We start from the raw sequence: 21418 nt of genomic DNA on the forward strand, positions 1-21418 counted from the left end.
CTGAAATTCAGTCCCAATGTATGTCTGGCTGATAGAATAGCTGGAAAATACCAATAATTGGTATTGTTATTGTGCTATTGTTCACAATAGAACTGCTGCTACAAGCCTTCACTTTGGTGGTTTGAATGCTACGTTGCATAATCAATTATGAGAGCGTTATTCATTGACAAAACATTGATAGAAGAATCTCTGGGACACTGACTGTTAGAAACAACATGCAAAAGTTCACAGCCATCAAAGCATTTTTGAAAGTGTGAAATACAAACAGAAGAAACTAAAAGATGGATTACTTGTACCATCAGTGTCTGTATATAATGGAGAGCTTGCAAGAGAGTAACTTCAAAGTGCTTCTGGATTATAGTTGATATAACACATGTAAGAATGTTGTGTGCCAGAGGTGTTAATGGCTGGAATGAATCCATTGCCTATATGCTGTATTTCAGGTTCAGGCTATCAAGAGATTTGAAGGGAAAAAAACACCATCAATGCGGTCTAACTGGACAGCCTTTAATGAAAATTTCCATTTCGATACGCTTGCCATTGACTTGGCTTGAGACCAAACCAGAAGCCTGCTGCAGAATTTCACACCAATTGTATTTCTCCTCATTAAACCCTGTCTGACTTCCACATTACAAAACAATTTGTTTTCAGGATATAACCCACACATAGAAGCAATTACAGTCTGTTTGCTCCATTAGCATTTTTGGCTCCTTTGTTTCCAGTGCTGCGACTGTGGCACATGATGCCTAAAAGGTCTAGAAAGGAGAGCTATGAATTTTGCATTGACAGTATTCAGAATTCAAACTGTATAACTAGGAATTTAAGGACCAGCTTAAAAAAAACCCTATGTATTGATCAAAACAGTTGTCTTGCAAGTTTATTGTACCCCATGGAAGATACTTTAATTGAGAGTCAATGCCTATGCTTTTATAAGTACTTAACTACATCAACTTCTTTTCAGTGGAATATCACTTACCATTTCTGCACTAGTGGCTTCCTGCTTGCAAACGCAGGATTTTAAATCTTCCATTTGCAGCCCTCCTCATGGGGAGACCACTCCCACATTTTCCCTCTGCCCCATTGCAGCTTTTTGCCTCCTGACGAGGCTCCAAGAGAAAACAAGTTGAACTTCTCCATCTACTTCTTGGCTTGTTAATCACAGCAAGCCACAATTTACACCACAGCAGTTCTCTTGTGGACTGAAACTTTCTCACCCCCGGCCCTGAAATTAATTTTTTTTAAAGGTACTTCTGCCTTGCTATGTGGTAATGCCACAACACAGATGCAGTGTTGCTATGGAGAAACGCCAGAATGATACAGCATTCCCCCCCCTTTTTGGAATTTGTGTCCTTTTAAAGTTTATTTCTGTCTGGGTGGATTTCTGGGATGCAGAACATGGTACCTGGAGCCCAAAAAGTAATTTTGTGTAAATTGTTGGCTTTAAAACAAGTTGCTCAGACCCCTGTATGATCTGGAGAAGGTAGCCTGATCACCCCCCTCCCCTATAAAAAAGAAATGGGGCTATATTTGCCTGCACCAGTTGGAAGAAGGCTGGACTGAAGTCCAAAAAGTAAATGATTGGTTTAAAGCAAAGTGCTCAGAGCCCTGTATGATCGGGAGAAGGCAGCCCAATCACCCAGCCACCCCTTTCCCAGCGCATTCCCCACCTCCAGAAAACAGAAAAGGGGTTGTATTTTACCTGCCTGATCTCAGAAAGATGTGGACATTTTAAAGAAGATTTTATTTCACCTTTGACAATGTAGGTTCGCGGTTGCCAGCTTGGTGTAGTGGTTAGGAGTGCGGACTTCGAATCTGGTGAGCAGGGTTTGATTCCCTGCTCCTCCCCCACATGCAGGCAGCTGGGTGACCTTGGGCTCGCCACAACACTGATAAAACTGTTCTGACCGAGCAGTGATATCAGAGCTCTCTCAGCCTCACCTACCTCACAGGGTGTCCGTTGTGGGGAGAGGAAAGGGAAGGAGATTGTAAACTGCTTTGAGACTCCTTTGGATAGAGAAAAGTGACATATATGAACCAACTCTTCTTCTCTTTGCGCTGCAAAATCGACTGCGCCATTTAAAAAATTTACTTGGAACAGGAAATGGGGAGGGGAGGGCAGGTGTGAGGGCGCTACCAAGACTATCACTATTTCCCCCTCCATACGGTCTTATCCCTGGTTGCTTAGTGCTTGCTCACCAATGGGATGCATGGGTTAGGGTGGTAAATCCAGGGGATTGTCACACCCATTAAATGTAGTAAAATGCTTACCTTATATAGTCATTATAGTCTGGCCCCTTCGTATGATGTTGCCAACATCTAGCAGTAACCAGCTGGCTACATCCTCCAATTTAAAGCACTAGTTGAGGAATTGCATAAAGTGGATTCCCCAACCTATTTAGCACTAGCAACCAGAAGAAGAAAGGTATTGGAGACTCAAAAGCACTAAAGGTGCCTGCCTCGTCCCACCCTCACACCTGCCTCCCTCTTCCTTGTTCCTGGGGATGGGAATGTCTTTTTAAAAATGGCTAACATCCTGGAGCAACAAATAGGCAGACAAGCATGCAGGCAATGCCACAAATAATTTTTCCCCCAAAGTTGTAACACAAAGCATGCCTCTCTAAATTTCCCCCCCTCCAAACCAGGATTGAGATTAATTTTTAAAAGTATCAAGACTCGTGATTCCATAAGGGATAGCATTCAGATAGCACTATGCATTTATGATTAGATGCATAGGCATTTAAATGGAGAACTATGATTTAAAAAAATTAGTAGGAATCATGGGACCTTTAAAACATGGATAAAGAGGATTGGTTGCCTGGATTGATTGACTGATTGATATGTGGAAACTGTCACTATTTTCACAGTGGACTACAAACTGATTGGCTGGCTTAACTGATAACTGATAAAAGCCAATGAAATAAGTCTAAAAAATCCTAAATGTTATTCAATGTGAGGCGCTCTTGGGTCCCACCCTCAGCTTCCTCCGCTGTGATGTGAACCTTCCTACATTGCTTTTGGCAAAGATACGCAGCTCACACAGCTCTCCACAGCAACAGTTTATTCAGCATCCGTCCCTACACCCAAGTGTTACCTCCAACCTACACCAGCCAACTCCCATTCCTTTCCCCCTCCTTATATTTCCCCATGCCGACTCCACCCCCTTATTTAGTCACACTCACTCCGTTCTGGCCTCGCCCTACCTGGCTCTAAGCTCTGTTGTGTGTCTTCCCCTTAGCTGTGTTCACCCTTTCTGCCCCCTCTAGCAGTCTTCTCCCTTCTGCTGAGAATTCAGGTAAGTTAATTTTACTGTCTTCTAGGTTCCATCACATTCTGGTCCTGAGTCTGCCCCCCCCCAAGCCTTCCTACAGCTCTCCAGAATGGCCCTTCGTCCCTGGTAAGTATCCTCTGGTCTTCCTTTACCTCTCTCTCCTTATTAGCCTTTCTAACTTCCCCTCTATCTGTCTCTTCAAGTCCGGGAGGGCTTTGGAGCTTCTTCTGGCTACTTTTCCTCCGGCTTGTCTTTCCCTTCTCACATGGGCCCAGCTCGTTTCTAGTGGTACGGTAGCTGCATCTCGTGGGACCTGTCTGGTTTGTTCCTCCTTACTACCTGCTCTTTCTGGGTCTGGGCTACTCCCGGAGGGTTGTCTTCCCCCGTTTCCCCATTCCCCGGAACTCCCTTGATATCCTGGGCGCACTATGGGGTTTTTCTCTCCAGCTACGCCCGTCCCGCACGGACATTCAAATATTATTGTGTGCTGTTTTATTTAATTCTGTTGTTAAGGACCTTCTTTTTCAAGGTCAGCAGCCCCATTTAGTACTCACTAAATTTGAAAACATGTTAAAGTAGGTGGTATCTAAACAAGTTTTAAAAATGAACAAAGTTTACAATTAGTAAGATCCAGCAGTATCTGTTAGGTAAAAGAGCATTTCAGTCATTTTCCATTTGTTTCACATGCCATAACAATTCTAAAGTAGGCATTTAATTTTACTGTAATGAAGGATGCAAGTACATTCTGAAATGGATGTATATCCATCCATCTCCATAGGGAGATTCCTCCTTCCTATACTAGTGTCCTTGGAGTAGGTATCCTTTACCCCAGAGATTCTGCCATCAAACTGCAAGCCTCACTCAAATACCATGCATGCCTGGTTCTCCGACAGCTGCACTAGGTCCCTTTCGAATTAGGTTCCAGTTCACGGTTCTGGTTTTAACCTTTAAGGCCATACGCAGACTGGTCCTTGCATATCTGAGGGACAACCTATCTGTATACGACCCTCAGAGAGGTCAACAATCAGTAAATGCCAATGGTCTGAAAATCCCTGGCCCCAAGGAAGTCTGCCTGGCCTTGACTAGAAACAGGGCCAGGGCCTTTTTTGACCTTTTTGGCCATGGCTCCTGCTTAGTGGAATGAGCTCTCAGGAGAGATCAGGGCCCTGTCAGAACTCAGAGTTCTGCAGGGCCTGCAAGATGGAGATCTTCCACCAAGCATATGGTTGAGGCCAGTAGAAAAAATCACCGAACATCTACCCAGTCCTCCCTCTATCCCCTCCTACTCTCCCCCCTTCTTTTTTTCTTGACCCATGAGGCCAACAACTTTAGACAGTAAATAGATAGTAGAATTTTAATCACTGTTTCAATCTTTATTGACTACTGAAAGGATGTATATTTGTGAGTGTTGTGAACCACCCTAAGGTGACCGTTCATGAGGGTGTGGTATAAACATCTCAAAAATAAATAACTTAATAAATAAAAAACTACACTGAATAAAAGTTTGTTGTTCTTTGCTGTCTTCATTTTGAGTTTGAGTTCTGGGGCAGAATGCATACAGTGTTTAAGAAAGCTTTCCAAATTCTTGTGATTCAAACTGAGAAATTTGGTTAGAAGGATTGTATGGTCACACTTGGATGCATGAAAAATTTCTGAAGAATAAAAGTGCCAAATGTACAGGATATGCCTCACTTATTGAGTGTTGGGACACCTTGCTGTTTCTAGCTTGCATTTCTTTACAGACAAGAGTGACCCTGAAAGGTAAAAGTAAAAGCAACATAGTGTTTTATGTGCCAAGACCACTAGAGGTCATCAGTATTTTAATCACAACACGCAAAGATTATGGTTACTAGACAAAGGGTAAATTATATCATGGTCCTGTTGATATTGATCCTCAGACAGGTAAAAGCATGCTATTAGGCTTCAGTAGTAGAAGGGGGATAATACACTAGTCACTTCTAATCCTGAAATTTGTTCTCAGTGCTTTTTCAATATTGTATCCAAATGCTGCCCTTTATTTTTCTCAACTGGAATGGATGGCAATCATTCACTTACAGAGAAAAACATGACTGAGGTTCATTTTGGGTGTATGTTGGGTGTGTGCTGCATGACTGTTGTCTTCTGAAGTTTGAAACAAGCTTTATTGTCTCACAACCAGAGCTGGTACCACTCCAGAGACCCAAAATTCACTTGTGGAAAGAGGTTGGGCACAGGCTTCCTTGCATATCGTTGCCACCTTGGGCCCAAAAGATGTTACCAACACAGCCTGATTTTGGCTGTGCAGGGGCAGCAGCAGTATGGAAGAGATATGTGACTCCTGCGTAGTTGCTGCTCCAGATCCATCCAAGTTGGGCTACACAGAAAATGTGCTTTCACTGTAGCTTTCAATGTGTGTGTGCGTGTGTGTGTGCAGAGAATGGGAGGAAGGCACAAGAGGTTTACTAACTTGAGCCAGTCCTAACTAGGACTAAGACCAAGATTGCAGGAAGGTTACTTTGTCCCATGTAACTCCCATTGACCACCAAGCAATACTCTGTCTGCATAACCTTGCACTTTGGCTCTGTTCCTTGGTTATTCTAGATCTCGGGCTTATCCTCAAGGTAGCTATAGCAAACTGGAACCAAACAGGAGCCTCAATGGTTAGATTTGTGCCTGTTTCTTAATGCTTAATGCCCAAACTACAATTTGGCTTATTTGAAGGGCAGAATCAATGGTATTAGACCTCACTGAGACCCATTATGCACAGCAGCAGCCACACCAGTCTGCTGCCGGGCATTGCAGCATGCCCCAGGGCAGCATGTCCCAGAGAGCCAGTTTGGTGTAGTGGTTAAGAGTGCGGACTTCTAATCTGGCATGCCAGGTTCGATTCTGCACTTCTCCACTTGCAGCCAGCTGGGTGACCTTGGGCTCCTCACAGCACTGATAAAACTGTTCTGACCGGGCAGTGATATCAGCACTCTCTCAGCCTCACCCATCTCACATGGTGTTTGTTGTGGGGAGAGAAAAGGGAAGGCAACTGTAAACCGCTTTGAGAAAAGCAGCATCTAAGAACCAACTCTTTCCTCTTCCGCTTCCTCTTCCTCCTCCTCCTCCTTCTCCTCCTCCTCCTCCTCTGTAAGCATGGGGGAGGGAATTCCCCCAGTATATGTGGACTTCCCTGGTGTAGTGCGCACATACAAAATGACAGGGTGGCAGCAGCAGTGGGGGGCATGGAGCCCCCACCACATGATGGTGGGGAGCAGCATGCTGATTTCCCACCAAGGTGGGGGTGGGGGACTCCCTAGCTAACTCTGCGGCTCCATAGAGCAGACAGGGGCGCGTGGTGTCCCTGCAGGTGTCCCTCTGCCGATTATACATGGCACTGGCCCAACCTGGCCCCCACTGGTACATGTGGCATCCCAGGGAACACAGAAGATTCTGCGTTCCCTTACCACAGGCCTTCGAGGGCGCTGTGCCAGGCCATGGCTGGGACGGTGGCAGCATCATGTGCAATCAGGGCTGCCCTGCTGCCGACACCGTGGATTACCTGCCCTGTGTATAATTGGTCTGAGGAACCTTCCCAAACTTTGTCTTCCCCACACAAATTTCACATCTCCTGAGATTTTCCCTCCCAGTGTTATAAACCTTATCATGCTCCTAAAGAAGGCAGGTGAACTGCCTGGTTCCCTCCAGCTCCAAAGTAGCTTGTATACTGGGAACCATGTGCCCTAGCTCCCCTTTTAGCATCCCTAGTAGCCTGTTCATGATATGTGCATGCATGGTTTGCCTTGTCTCCACTCATACGGACTGAGATTTTAGGTTTCTGCTATATTATGCTAAGTATGAGTGATCTCTGCTTCCTGCCACCCCATTTCATGAGAAGAATGAACGGACCCATAATGTAAATGGTTGATTCAAAGTTACATTCATAACATCTGATTTCAGAATTTGGGCTAGCTGGTAGGTCTTCAATCCTTTCTGTTATTGGATAAAAAGCTTTTTATCCCACCCAAATGATAACATTCAACAGGAAGTGATATTTTATGTGAACTAATTCAGAAAAACCGAGTTCCTGTTTCTTGCTATCCTCTTTGTTCTAGAAGAATATGGTGACTGAATCCATTTCAAAACAGCCTAAGATTGCTAAAGATCCTCACAGCCATACAATCCACCAATGCTTCTGTTTCTTTTTTCTCATTCAATGCTTGGGGAAGAATTATTAAAATGAGACTGGGAGCAGATGAATACCCTGAACGTGCTTCAGCCCATTACTTTCTGTTAGACCATTTGCCTTTAACTCTCACTTGAGCGACTGTTCGGCAAAGTTAATAGCTGCAAACTCTTTAGGGAAGGTTTATAAAATCATGCCCAAGAAAATAAATAGAATGAATGAACAATCTCCAGAGAAAGCCTTGACATTTAAAAAAATGTAAATGTGTATCTAAAGTATCAGCTATGAAATATCCACAGAACCTTAGGGACTGGGATGTGTATTTCCCCCAGCAATTAGGAGAGGGGCTAACTCTTTCTCCAAAGAAAGAACCACACCAAAACTGGAGGTATACAGTATCCAGGAACCTAAACACGTCTGATTCAAAGTTGCTCTGCTCATAACTTTCTTATCTCACTCTGCCTGCATTTCAATGCACTTCTGCTGCTGTAGAATCAATGGGCTTTGATATGTGGAGAGCTGGAGAGCAGCTTTGAACTCCACTGAACCCAATTATATCTGGCCATTTAAAAGTGCCACCGCTTGGTGATGGTAGGATGCTGCTCTTTGAACTAAGAAACTGAGTTCAAGGCGTACTTTGAGAGCAGCAGCAAATTCATACTCCATCGGGGTATTGCTTTCTCGACTGAACTGGAATCAGTAAAGGGAACGTGAAAGGGGAATTGCATGCATTAACATAAAGGTATGTTGCCAACCAAAGTGAAGAGAATGAATGTGAAACTCTTTTACAGTTCCTTGTTAAAACTTTGAGCTTCTTAAATCTAAAAGACTAGATTATTGTTGTTGTGCAGAATATAAAGCCATGATTATGTGATAGGCCTCTGGGAGTGGGAATTTGCTCATAATAGAACAGTTGCACTAGCATCCTAAGGTGTGTTCACAGATCCCCTGGCATCTTTAGCTAAAGGATCAGATTGTAGATGACTTGAAAGAAGTCATCCCAAAACCCCTACCAGTCTGAGCATTGATTACTTGGATGACTGACTTTGGTAAACCAAGGGTCTAATTTGGTATCAGACAGCTTCATGTGTTCATTATAGTAATCACATAACACTCTCTGAAAGCACTGTATAATGCCAGAGCTAGAACTGCATACACTGACTGCAGTCTGTAAGCCCCCTTTGCATCTAATGATACCCCACCTTCAGATTATTAGCAGTGCAGCAAGTCCAAAATGTCATAGATACGGTTTGTGTCATCTTGGAAAAAGAGTCTGAATGTTATGGAAAAAGAATAGAATCATAGAATCATAGAATTGGAAGGGGCCATGCAGGCCATCTAGTCCAACCCCCTGCTCAATGCAGGATCAGCCCAAAGCATCCTAAAGCATCCAAGAAAAGTGTGTATCCAACCTTTGCTTGAAGACTGCCAGTGAGGGGGAGCTCACCACCTCCTTAGGCAGCCTATTCCACTGCTGAACTACTCTGACTGTGAAAAACTTTTTCCATTACTGCGTGTCCTTTCCTCTGCAGCCAATGGGAACAGCATCCTGCCCTCCTCCAAGTGACAACCTTTCAATACTTAAAGAGGGCTATCATGTCCCCTCTCAGTCTCCTTTTCTCCAGACTGAACATTCCCAAGTCCCTCAACCTATCTTCATAGGGCTTGGTCCCTTTGCCCCAGATCATCCTCGTCGCTCTCCTCTGTACCCTTTCAATTTTATCTACATCCTTCTTGAAGTGAGGCCTCCAGAACTGCACGCAGTACTCCAGGTGTGGTCTGACCAGTGCCATATACAATGGGACTATGACATCTTGTGATTTTGATCTTATGCCCCTGTTGATACAGCCCCAAATGGCATTTGCCTTTTTTACCGCTGCATCACACTGCCTGCTCATGTTTAGTTTACAATCCACAAGTACCCCAAAGTCTCGTTCACACACAGTGTTACCTAGAAGCGTATCTCCCATCCAGTAGGCATGCTTTTCATTTTTCTGACCCAGATGCAGAACTTTACACTTATCTTTATTAAATTGCATCTTGTTCTCATTTGCCCATTTTTCCATTGTGTTCAGATCTCGTTGGACTCTGTCTCTATCTTCTGGTGTATTTGCCAGTCCTCCCAATTTGGTGTCATCTGCAAACTTGATGAGTAGTCCCTCCACCCCCTCATCTAGATCATTAATAAATATGTTAAAAAGTACCGGGCCGAGCACTGAGCCCTGAGGTACCCCGCTACTCACCTCCCTCCAGTCTGATGAAACACCATTGACAACGACTCTTTGAGTGCAGTTCTCTAACCAATTCCCTATCCACTTAACTATCTGAAAATCCAGGCTACAAGCTTCCTTGGCTCCCCATCTCAAAAGGAATTCTATGAGGACATGGTCACTTCCCCCTAGGTCCCCACCTCCTTCACCTCATCCACCAACTCTTGCCTGTTGGTCAGTATTAAGTCCAGTATGGCTGAACCTCTTGTGGGTTCATCTACCGTTTGATAAATGAAATTGTCAGCCAGGCAGGTCAGAAAGCTGCATGACTGAGGATGCTTTGCAGAGTTTAAATTTTGCAGAATATAAATTGTTATAATCCCGCTGTTCAACTTGGAACCCACTGTTATGGTTCTGCTTCTTATTTATTATTGTTATCATGTTTCAATGTATATCCTCCATGTTTTGTGTAAACTGCCCTGAGCCTCATGGGAGGATGGTATAGAAATAAATTAAATTAAATTAATGAATACATAAATAAATATCTGCTTATCCCAGCCACTATTTGCCATTGTCTGCCGATTACTTCTAATAATCTGCACACACGAAATCATGCTCTGAACTAACCAGACATTGCTAATTGAAAAGTAAGCGATAATTTCACTGCTGAAGTACTCTGACGTGAAATCCCCCCCCCCAATATCTTGCTGGTACCATCCACATATAGTTGGAACCCATTACTATGGGTCCTATCCTCTGCTGCCAACAGGAACCACTCTCTGCCCTCCTGCAAATGACAGCCTTTCAAATACTTTGAGAAATCATGCTCCCTCTCAGCCTTCTCATGGAGTTTCCTTTCCCTTCCTTGTTAAGGCTGAAGTATCTTTCTGAGCTTCTGATTAGTGAATCACTTGTTTTGATACAGTCAGTTACTACTTCTTGAGGTTATGGATTTAGTTCCACTTCAGGTTTAAACAATGGAAATATTTTAGAGTAAGTATCATGTTGAGTGATAAACCAGTTTTGGATTTTGATTTTGGATCCAGGGCGGGTTTAGTTTGCATCTGGGAAGCCCTAACTGCTAGCTAGTGCCAAGTATGACCACCCATTAAAGTACTCGGAAATATCCTCCTAGGTCTTAGGGATGTCAGCTTTATTCAGGGAAAATCTGAGGAGGGGAGTCGAGGGGGGAATTTGGGGAGAGGTTTCACCTCGAGTCTATGGTGTACCATAGAGTCTACCTGCTGAATTTTCCCTGCTACCATTTTCCCAGGGAACTGATCCAAAGATATAATTTTGGAAGAAATCTAGGTCCCACTTGGAGGTTACTAATTCCATCCTCCAATCACTGCATGCACAACTGAAGAATACAGAAAAGTTCTAATCCCCAGGCCAGTTTCTATAGCAGATAGCTTGAAATCCTAATATTTGAAGACTAAGCACAACAATAATAATCAAATCTTATGATTTGTAAATTACTACTTAAAAATTGGCCATTTCCCAGAAAACTGGGTTATGTAAACTACACTACAAAATTGCTTGATAATGAGTCTGGCTGAAGTTGATAGATCTTTCTCATTAATGAGAAAATGATTCAGAATGTCCTTTGGAAGACATGAAGTCAGAATTCTGATTTCATGTTCTCATGTTTATCCAACCTGAAAATCTTTGTATAAAAAGACCCTTTAGTAAAAGCCAGTGTTTACGTAATCTTAGTAAAGTAGGGCACATATTAGATGGGCAATATTACTCAAACAGGCCTTGCTGTTCTAATTATATGCTCGGGGATGGATTAACCAGTACATTACGTATTCAATAGAGCAAGGTTCAACTGAAATCCTGCTGTAGTAGCTGGGACAGCCACAATTATTCTTTCTACATAACTCAACAAAGCAGTAGGCGTATTTTCCATTATGAAGAAATTTAAAATACTGGTAGGTAGTGCCATATCAAATCTTTATGAGGAACCAGTGAATCAGAAGGGCAATGCCTATGTCTTAATTGCTTCTAAAAAGTGTGTGTGTGTGAGGAGGGGTTGCTGTATTTTTAGTCCTATACATTATATCCCTCTTCCTGAAGAGATGTCAGAACTTTATTTATTTCCTGGTATTGAGCACAAATCTTGTGTCCCAGCCAAATATTATTCATTTTTATGTTTAAACATTTTTATTTAAAATGAATCTAATCATTCGTGAAATGAGTAAACATAAAAATATCACAATGATACCAAATGTACATGAATATGTCAATGAAATGAGAAATGGAAATGGAAATACATAAATAGCATTCCTTATCTCTTATCCTATCAAAAGATTAAAAGATAAAATACAATTTCTGAGGTTATCGCATAGCATGTTCTAAGAGATTTGGGGGTGCCGTGGGTGGCTATTTTACATAAGCCAAATTAGGTGACACTGAGTCACCTAAGATAGTGGAAAGAGGGATATGTTTTGCAAATTGGAAAACAAAAGCAAACAAGCATATAGCATGTAGTTTGTTCAGTCAATACTGCCAACAGACAAGGATCTGCTAAAATGGTTTAAATTTAAATGAAATTAAAATATGCTTTGGTTCCTTGATGATCACCAGGAGTGATCAAGGAAACAAGCATGAACAAGAAACTACTTGTTGTGTGCAGGCCTTGCAGGAATAAAGTGAGAAGCTTGGACAGGGAGAACATTACAATGCGTTTCTCATCTCCCCACATGGGGTGTAGAGATGAGAATCTGAAGGCAATTGTAAGCCACCTTGAGACTCCTTCAGATAGTGAACAGCAGGGTATAAAAACCAACTCTTCTTCTTCAAGCTTTACAGCCTTCTTGGGATGCTGTGAGTTTTGCTGGCAGACAGGTAAATCAGCAGCCAGAACCCCCCCCTGAAAAAAATCCATGGGTCCCAGCACAACTAGGACACAGCTAAAATGGAGAGCAAAGGCATGGCTTCTGATCTCCAGCTCAGCTGCCAGAGATTTTTTTTCTTGATTGCAGGAGCAGAATTATAGAATCATGGAGTTGGGAGGTACCTCCAGGGTCATCTAGTCCAACCCTCTGCACAATGCAGGATGCTCACAACTACCTGCCCACCCACAATGACCCCAATTCCATGCTCAGATGATACCCCCCCTCACCAAAAAACAAAACAAAACAGGATCCCTTGAGCAGTCTGGCTTGGAGAAAATTCAGCTCCTGACCTCAAGTTGGTGATCAGCATTTCCCTGGCCATGCAAGAAAGGGCCACAAGATCCAAGCACTGACACAGCCCTTCCTGCCCATCCACTTGCAATCTGCCTAAGAAGTCCACCCACAGGTGATCTCCCTCTTCTAATTCTTGAAAGAAAGTTTGCTTGGATGCAACAAGGTTTCCCAGGGTGGGAGCAGAACCTAAAAGAACAAAGCTCTAGCTGGGAGTTTGCTTCTGATCCCCATCTGTCAACTTTGGTGTTTCCCAGCCAGACTGGGATATAGGGAAGTGTTCAGGAATCAGAATAGTGTATCTTGTAGTCATTATCAATGAATATTTATTTCACAGTCATAGACCAATAAATTACAAGAATAAAATGGGACATAATAGCAGTAAGACAATTAAAATATACAAACTAAATACAGGATTAAGAAACACACCAAAAAACTACTAACCTAAAAGCATAAATAGTGCTACAAACCTATCGGTATGCTTAGAGTGGCTATACATTAGTGAACCAATGTTTCCTAATTCTGGAAACTAGCCAAGAAAATCTTGCTATTTTGTTATTTAGAATAGCGATAACCAACCTGTGGGCTACGGACCACATGTGGTCCATCAACTAATTGGAGGTGGGCCGCGAAGGACTCCTTCTCCCCCCCCCCCCGGCCCTTTACAACACACTTCGGGTGTCATTGTCTCACATCACTCCCAGATGGGACTATCTCATTGCAGAGAAACAAGCTCAGGGTTCCCATTGATTTGCCATTGTCATGAGTTAAAATTTCCATGAAAATAAAATGTTCCTTATGTTCATTGTTGTGGCGTGTCTCTATCTTATTTTGAAGGGATGTTTAAACATTACCATAGTGACCAGAGTCAGAGACCGTTAGGGCAGTGGTTGAGAGTAGAGGAGTAAACTACTCCCCCCCCCCACCGGGCCTCAGTAAAATTGTTAAGTGGTCCCCGGTGATAAAAAGGTTGGGGACCACTGATTTAGAAGACTGTTTGAATCTGGTAACAATGGTTGCAGGTGATGTTTTCTCAGTCATCATATTTTGGCATTTTCTGTAAGCCTCTTTGGTCCCTTTGAGGGAGAAAAATGGCATAAAATCTTCAAAAACATATGCAGGTTTTCTTAGTTTATCTGGAAGTCTTTTCCATGGTGATACAGTGGCTTCCAAGAGAGCCCATGACTTAGTGCTAGCAGAGCACACTTTCATGGAGGTCAAAACAAGCAGTATATAGGGTGCCTAGGGTTGCCAGGTCCATCAGCATTGCTGGTGGAGGAATAGGGGCATATTTGGGGAATAATGCAATAAGCTGATGTTACCTAGAAGTGTTATTGGCATGCTGGAAATGTCAAGAACAACATTCTGATTTTTGTTCAAAAACCCTATGGTAGAATGTGTGTTGCCCAAAAATCAGAACATGACCCCAAAATTACAATGACAAAAAATCAGAGACAGCCTCAATTTTTCAACATCATTTCTGGGTAATGGTAGCCATATCATGTTAAAATGTGGCATTCTTCCAGTTTGGGGGGAATCTGGAGAGGGAAAGCTGTAACCAGAATAAAGGGGACTCCCACCTGGACCAGTGGACCTGGCAGCCTTAGTTGCCTATCTGTAAGTGGGGCTTGAAGAGCTATCAAAATTAGAACTGATCTCCCACAGGTCCCATGAAGAAAATTCTCATAGCACCATTCTTGTGGCATAGAAATTGATTTTATTCTTGTTCAGGTTTTATTTTTTTAATTTCTATGATAAATCATTTAATAAGTTCTATATATCAAATATATCAAATAACACTACAAATTAACACTTGGCTAATAATTGCAGGCAGGTTCACCTAGAATTATTTTTCTCCATGACCAATTATGCACAGCTGGAATGCCCGAGATGCCGGTGACAGTCTATGACAGGGCTTCGGGGAAGATCCCCGATTATGCTTGACGTCACGGCCATCTCAGCCCTGGCCTGACCCAGGCCCTCAAAAGACCCGCGTTAAAGAAACACGGATTCTTCCATGTTCCTGGGTCCACCACGGGCACAGGTGAGGGTTAGGTCAGGCTACCCCAATGCATAACTGGAGGAGCCAGGCTTTTGGACCCGGCTCCTCCCCCAATCCACAGCATCCCTGCAGGGATGCCTCTTGCCCCTGCCAGCTCCGCAGAGCTAACAGGGGTGTCCCCTCACCTCGACGATGGTGGGAGAGCAGCATGCAGCTACCCACCATCATGCAGTGGGGGCCCCATGCCCCCAATCCCCCACCACCACAGTTGTGGCTGCGGAGCACTCCCGGCGCTTCCGTCTCTGCATTGTGTGTGTGGGGCCATTGTGTCAGGGCAACCAGCCTGTGCCGGGGGAGCCCCTTCCCCGTGCATATGCAGGGAATGGTGGGGCTTTTTACCCTGCCACAAAGGAATGGCCGCAGCCCAGCATGGCTGCCGCCGTGCAAAATAGGTCCATGTGAGCGTTTTTGTACTCTCTTCTTATGATAGCCCTCAGAAATTAGCTTAGAATGCAAACTCAGTGTGCATGGCTACAACTATGAGAAACTTCCATGACCACAATACCACATTTTTGGCCTCCTTTATCGCTAAACTATCCAAGAAAATGTGTTGCCAAGGATACCCAGAACTGCTTGTGTAAAAAGGAAAACAATAGCACGTGAAGCGATTCTGGATTAAGCAAGAATGTATCAAATGTTTGCCTGTTTAAATGTGAGAAAGAGACTCACATTTCTGTAAATGTAGGGACTAGGCACTTTTTCATGCTTCTAAACCTTTGTTGCATCATTTCCCCATTGGTTTGTTTCCTAGAGCAATACCAGCCAGTTCTGAAACATACAGTAAATGAAAGAAAGAAAGAAAGAAAGAAAGAAAGAAAGAAAGAAAGAAAGAAAGAAAGAAAGAAAGAAAGAAAGAAAGAAAGAAAGAAAGAAAAGGGATATGTGAACCTTTTGATGCTAATAAAAATTTTCAAGAACTCTTCCTCTATAGCTCAGTTTGAGACAAGGAAATATGCAGTGAATTTATTAAAATAACATTATTTTAATTTTTTGTTACTGTGAATGTTTGAGACAGACAGTTAAAAGAATGGATACACTTTTAATACACATAATGTATTTGGGTATCTCCCCCCCCCTAAAATAAAGCAAAACTTTTCCACTGCTGTCAAGCATGAATGACTTCTTCAAGCAGACAACAGCAGAAAGCAGGAAAATATCACAAATCTTTGAAATGCTCCATAATACTTTTAGCTCCTTTATCCACAGTGAGATAGAGAGTTTTATGCAAGACACTTGGTTGCTCTGGAAACATTTCACAACCCCTCTGGCACTTGCACGCAGTAAGGTGTGGACATAATATGCCTCAGTGGTTTTTACCATCTTCAAATGCGGAGAGGAGGATTGGAATATTATCTCAAGTCATTCTCGTGCAAACTGTCTCTAAGGATAAGCAGCCCATAGACAAGCATTATATATTTTTTTTTGTTTATTAAAGCAATTGAATATCATTTTTTTCTGAGTAAAGTCTGTGCTTTTATCTCCAGAGCACAGAGATAGGAAAAGCTTTAAATAATGCATCTGTATAGCAGGTTTTATGTAGGCAGAAGTGTCAGGAAAGGCTGGCCAGGGAGATGAATGAAAAGTGGGACCCAAATGTCAGACCCAACATTGGTTGTGAAACAAGTCAGGACTGCAAAGACAGTAAATGTGGCTGGGGGAGGGGGAATGATCATCCCCCAGTCACACTTGCCCAGTCTAGGGCTGGAGAAAGACAACAGATTCTACAAAGTTTACCAGCTGCTGTTTGTGTTTCTCTCATCTCTGTCAAACACATGGGGGCTTTTCGCACGCCTTCAAAATTGCACAATGGTTGCCAACTGAAAACGCTACTGATTTGCCATTATGCACAACGTCGTTGACAATCTGCCACACACCTGAAACCGATCCGCAAAAAGCGCTTCCTTGTAGCACTTTCAGGGAAATCCCCAAAAGTGGATTCACCCTCCGGAAAGCGCTACACTCCTGCAACCAATCTGCAACACTAGCGGGAAAGTTCTGTGCGTTACCATTGTTGTGGTTTCTACAAAGTCCCTCCCCCTGGCTCTCTCCTCTGATCTTCCGGCGAAGCGATCGCCATTTTTTTTCTCCGAGCGAGCGAAGTTCAACCCACCAGCAAGCCTGTTTAGAGGCTTCCCCGGCTTCAGTCCCTCCCCAGAGCTGTTTAGTCACTAAGCACAAACAACAGAGAAGCCCGTTTGCTGATGTATTTTCCCTTTATTTTTTACACTGTTTTCGGCCGAAAATCGGGCCCATGAGGGGGGGGATTTTTTTTTCACTTGGGGGGAGCGTGGCAACGATGAAACGACAGCTCAAACACACCTGCCAGCTGATGGGTCTCTCCGTTGCAACGAATCAACACATATTCGTTGCAATGGGTGCGTTTAAAAAAAAAACAAAACCTTTCTTAAAGGGAAAGGGGCTGTTTGGGAGCATGCTAACGGCTGCCCATTGGCTGCTTGACGGCCAGGGGCGGGACGAGCTCGGCAATAGCGCTTCCTTTCTAGCGATTTTTGCTGAGACCGGAAGCTTGTGGGAAACGATAGAAACGCAACTGGATTCCACTACAAAGTCAGGTATTCATAATGACGAATTGCACTATTTTAAATGGCGATTTTTTGTTCAGCAAACAATTTGCTACAAGGATCCCGGTGCGGAAAGCCCCATGGTGTAGGTTCCTGTATTCGCTGACAAACCTGTTTGACCAGAAACAGCAGTGAGACAGGAGAAATATGTGCCTTCACTATGGACAATGAGGCTTATTCCAAACCTGTTTCAACTCTCTGAGCTTCCACCTCTTGGTCAGCAGCCAAGAAAGGTAATATTTTTTAATGGGCAGGCATCAGAATTTATACCTCAGAAGAGATTAAAATTTGTCCACATTATCTAGACGAGAGCAGCTATTCGCTGGATGTAGTGGGGATTTCTTGGAAGAGAGCAAACGTTATTCCGATCTTCAAAAAAGGGAAGAAGGATGACCCAGGAAACTACAGACCAGTGAGTCTGACCTCTGTTGTGGGGAAGATAATGGAGCAGACAGCTGGAGGACAATTTGGTGATCCAAGGAAGTCAGTATGGCCTCTTCCAACTCTATGATTCTATGATTCTATGTTACAGTCTATGAGCAATAGGGTTGTGAGTGTCCTGCATAGTGCAGAGGGTTGGACTAGATGATGCAGATGGTCCCTTCCAACTCTATGATTCTATATTACAACAATAGCTTCTATAGCTTCTAACATGAACCCATAGGGTACCCAGTTTAGGTTCAGATCATGTACGGCGATGGTCCCCAACCACCAGGCTGTAGCCCGGTGCCGGGCCGCAAAGGCCCTGGCACCTGGCCGCGGCTCCCTCTCCCCGCCCCCCCCAGTAAGAAACTTCCCAGGCAAAAGCGGCCGATTCGCTTGTGGCCCGGCAAGCTACTTTTTGTGGGGGGGGGAGAGGGAAGCAGGGTCACGCATGCCCAATGTGCAAGCGTGGCCGGGCCGTGCATGCGCTTTTGCGGCCGCCCATGGCACAAACGTGCATGCACAAACCCAGCCATGCATGCGCAGCCGTGCATGCACAACACGCACGGCCAGGCGATCGCCCTGCCCGCCGCCACCAGTCCACAGCCTCAAGAATGTTGCGGGCCACTGATGGATGTCTGGGGGATCAGCAGATGTTGTTCGGTCAGTCAGCCTCAACCAAATATCGGGTGGAGGACCTCCCTTTTACAGGCCCTCATTCCACCAGGTGGGAGCCAGGACAGAGAAAATTCTGGCCGTGGTTGAGGTCTGAGATACTTCTATGGGGCCAGAGATCATCAGCCAGTTGGAGGTGGCAGAGCGTAGGGCTCTTTGGGGGGTATGGGCAGATAGTTGTTTATCATTAAACAGTGAGTCAGTGGTTAACTTTTAATTTTTTTAGAATTTTAATTTAAATAAACTTTGTATTTTTAATCATGTAAATTAAGCCCATTATGGGAGAGAGGCGATATAAAAATATAACAATAATAATAACACTGGTCTGATAACAGATCTAAGAACATAAGTGCCTTGCTGATCATATCAAGGACTGCCAAATTCTTATAATGTTGGCAGCCTGGTGCTTCTGATCACAAGGAAAGCATGAACGATAGTTTAAGGAGGGTAGCCATGTTGGTCTGCAATATAGAAGAGATAAAGCTTTAGCGACTGACAAGATTTTCATGGTAGAAGTTTTCAAGACTCAGTTTCTTATGTCAGATACAAGTAGGCATGGAGATCCCTGAGTATTTACATCCCAGTCAGAAGGTGAGAGGGGTGTTGCAAAGTCAGGATCCAAAGGTGCAATTCAAAATATGATCAGCTTAACCAGAGCAGGAAAGAAAAGCTTAGGGGCAGAAAATCAGCATCTGTAGTGAGACAAAAGGATGTAGTGAGACCAAGCTTATACATTGAATATAACTTTGATAGTCTTAAAGGTGCTACTGGACTCAAATTTTGTAGTGAGACAAGAATGTTGTGGCTCTATTTAGCCTTGGGGGAAGGTTCTATTGTTCTGAATTTGTGCATGAATTCACTTTGTAATCTTCCCTTGACACTTCTCTGTTTGAGGACAGCCACTCTTAGGTCAGCAATGGAATGCTCTGGAAGATTCAAAAGGGCCTGCAAAATAGTTCTCTTTGACCAGGCATTTGGTCGAGGCTAAGGACCACACCCTTACCATCTATATGGGCCCCTGCCAACCCCACCCATCCTAATTAAAGACTCTGGTGGGCTTACAACGAATCACAGGTATTGGGAGGCAAACCTTGCCCATAGACTGCCTTCAAACCTTAAGCGGTCACAATAATACATTTCCTAACATGGACACAGATTCTTGGATCAGGGCCTACAGTAAATGAAGATACCAGCTCTGGTACCATATTCACTCTGACAATAAAATCACCTGACCTAACAACACCATCCCTGGCATCTCAGGTTCATTAATTCACTCATATTCCAGTATTGTATATACCTTTGGGTTTCAGCAATACCCTTATACTCTCTACATTAATACTCTTTGATTCATTCATAATTTTAAAATCACCTCTCACACTAAAAGTATGAAAGTTCTCAGTGCTTTTTTCATAGTAAAAACATCAAACCTTTGATCATTTATTTGCCCTTTTGAACCGTTTCATTTTGTCTGAGGAAGTGTACCTACACACGAAAGCTCACACCTTAAATAAATATATGTTGATCTTAAAGGTGTTATTCGACTCAATTTTTGTTTTGCTACTTCAAACCAACATGGCTACCCACTTGAATCCATGTTCATTTAAGAAAGCGTAATCAGAATTAGAAGCAGTATTGTTTCTCTGGCCATGATACAGATTTACATAACATTTAGCTTGCTGTTTTTTGCTGTGGGGGGGGGGGAGGGACCTGAAAATGTGCTAAAATTGTATTTTCTGTCCTGGAGCCTGTGTTGTTAAACATATTTATAAATGATTTGGATGAAGGGTTAGAGGGGACACTTATTAAATTTGCAGACAATACTAAACTGGGAGGGGTAGCAAAGACAACCAAAGACAGAATCAGAATACAGAATGATCTTGACAAGCTGGAAAACTGGGCTAAAATGAATAATGTGAATTTCAATAGTGATAAATGTAAAGTTCTTCATTTAGGTAAGAAAGATCATATAGAAAGGTGATAGTTCTCTTGGCAGTAGTACATGTGAAAAGGATCTAGGGGTCTTAGTAGACCAAACACTGAACATAAATCAACAGTGTAACTCGATGGCTAAAAAGGCAAATGGGATTTTGGGCTATATCAGATGGAGTATCGTGTCCAGATCATGGGAGGTGATGGTACCACTTTACTCTGCTCTGGTTTGGCCTCACTTGGGCCCATTATGCACGGCCGCTGAAACGGCGATTTCGGGTCACATGGAAAACGCGGAGGGGGAAGACGCGAAGCACACCGGTTATGTACGGGATGGGGCACGATGGCGGCAAAACCCAGAGTAACCGATTATGCACGCGGCGATCCTGGCGCCGCTTCTGGTTGCGCCCCGGTCACCCGGAAGCTGCGCTTTCTTCCGCGTTTCGCTAACGTGGCTTTTTCGGCGGCATGCATCAAAGCTGCGGCCAATTGTAGCCGGCACCGTGCATTATCGGTGATTTTAGTCGCCGCCATTCCACCCCGAATGTGCGTTATTCCCCCCGTGCATAATGGGTCGGAGTACTGTGTTCAGTTTTGGGCACCCCAGTTGAAGAGGGATGTAGACAAACTGGAGCGTGTCCAGAGGAGGGCAACAAAGATGGTGAGGGCTTTGGAGACCAAGACGTATGAAGAAATGTTGGGGGAGCTTGGTCTGTTTAGCCTGGAGAGGAGATGACTGAGAGGGGATTTGATAACCATCTTCAAGTATTTAAAAGGCTGCCCTATAGAGTATGGAGCAGAGTTGTTCTCTCTTGCCCCAGAAGGACAGACCAGAACCAATGGGATGAAATTAATGCAAAAGAAATTCTTTCTAAACATCTGGAAGAAGTTCCTGACAGAGCGGTTTCTCAATGAAACAGGCTTCCTT

General features: G+C 43.7%; 1 long non-coding RNA gene across 1 annotated transcript in view; it reads left to right on the forward strand.

The window, feature by feature from the left end:
- Positions 1–15667, forward strand: part of LOC143840427 (uncharacterized) — a 42054-nt gene extending 26387 nt beyond the window's left edge. The window contains exon 3 of the long non-coding RNA XR_013232189.1: positions 15633–15667. This is a non-coding gene — a long non-coding RNA (uncharacterized LOC143840427). The remainder of the gene's footprint in view (positions 1–15632) is intronic.
- Positions 15668–21418: the final 5751 nt, after the last annotated feature.

This window comes from Paroedura picta, chromosome 1, assembly GCF_049243985.1.
Source record: "Paroedura picta isolate Pp20150507F chromosome 1, Ppicta_v3.0, whole genome shotgun sequence".
Lineage (NCBI taxonomy): Eukaryota > Metazoa > Chordata > Lepidosauria > Squamata > Gekkonidae > Paroedura > Paroedura picta.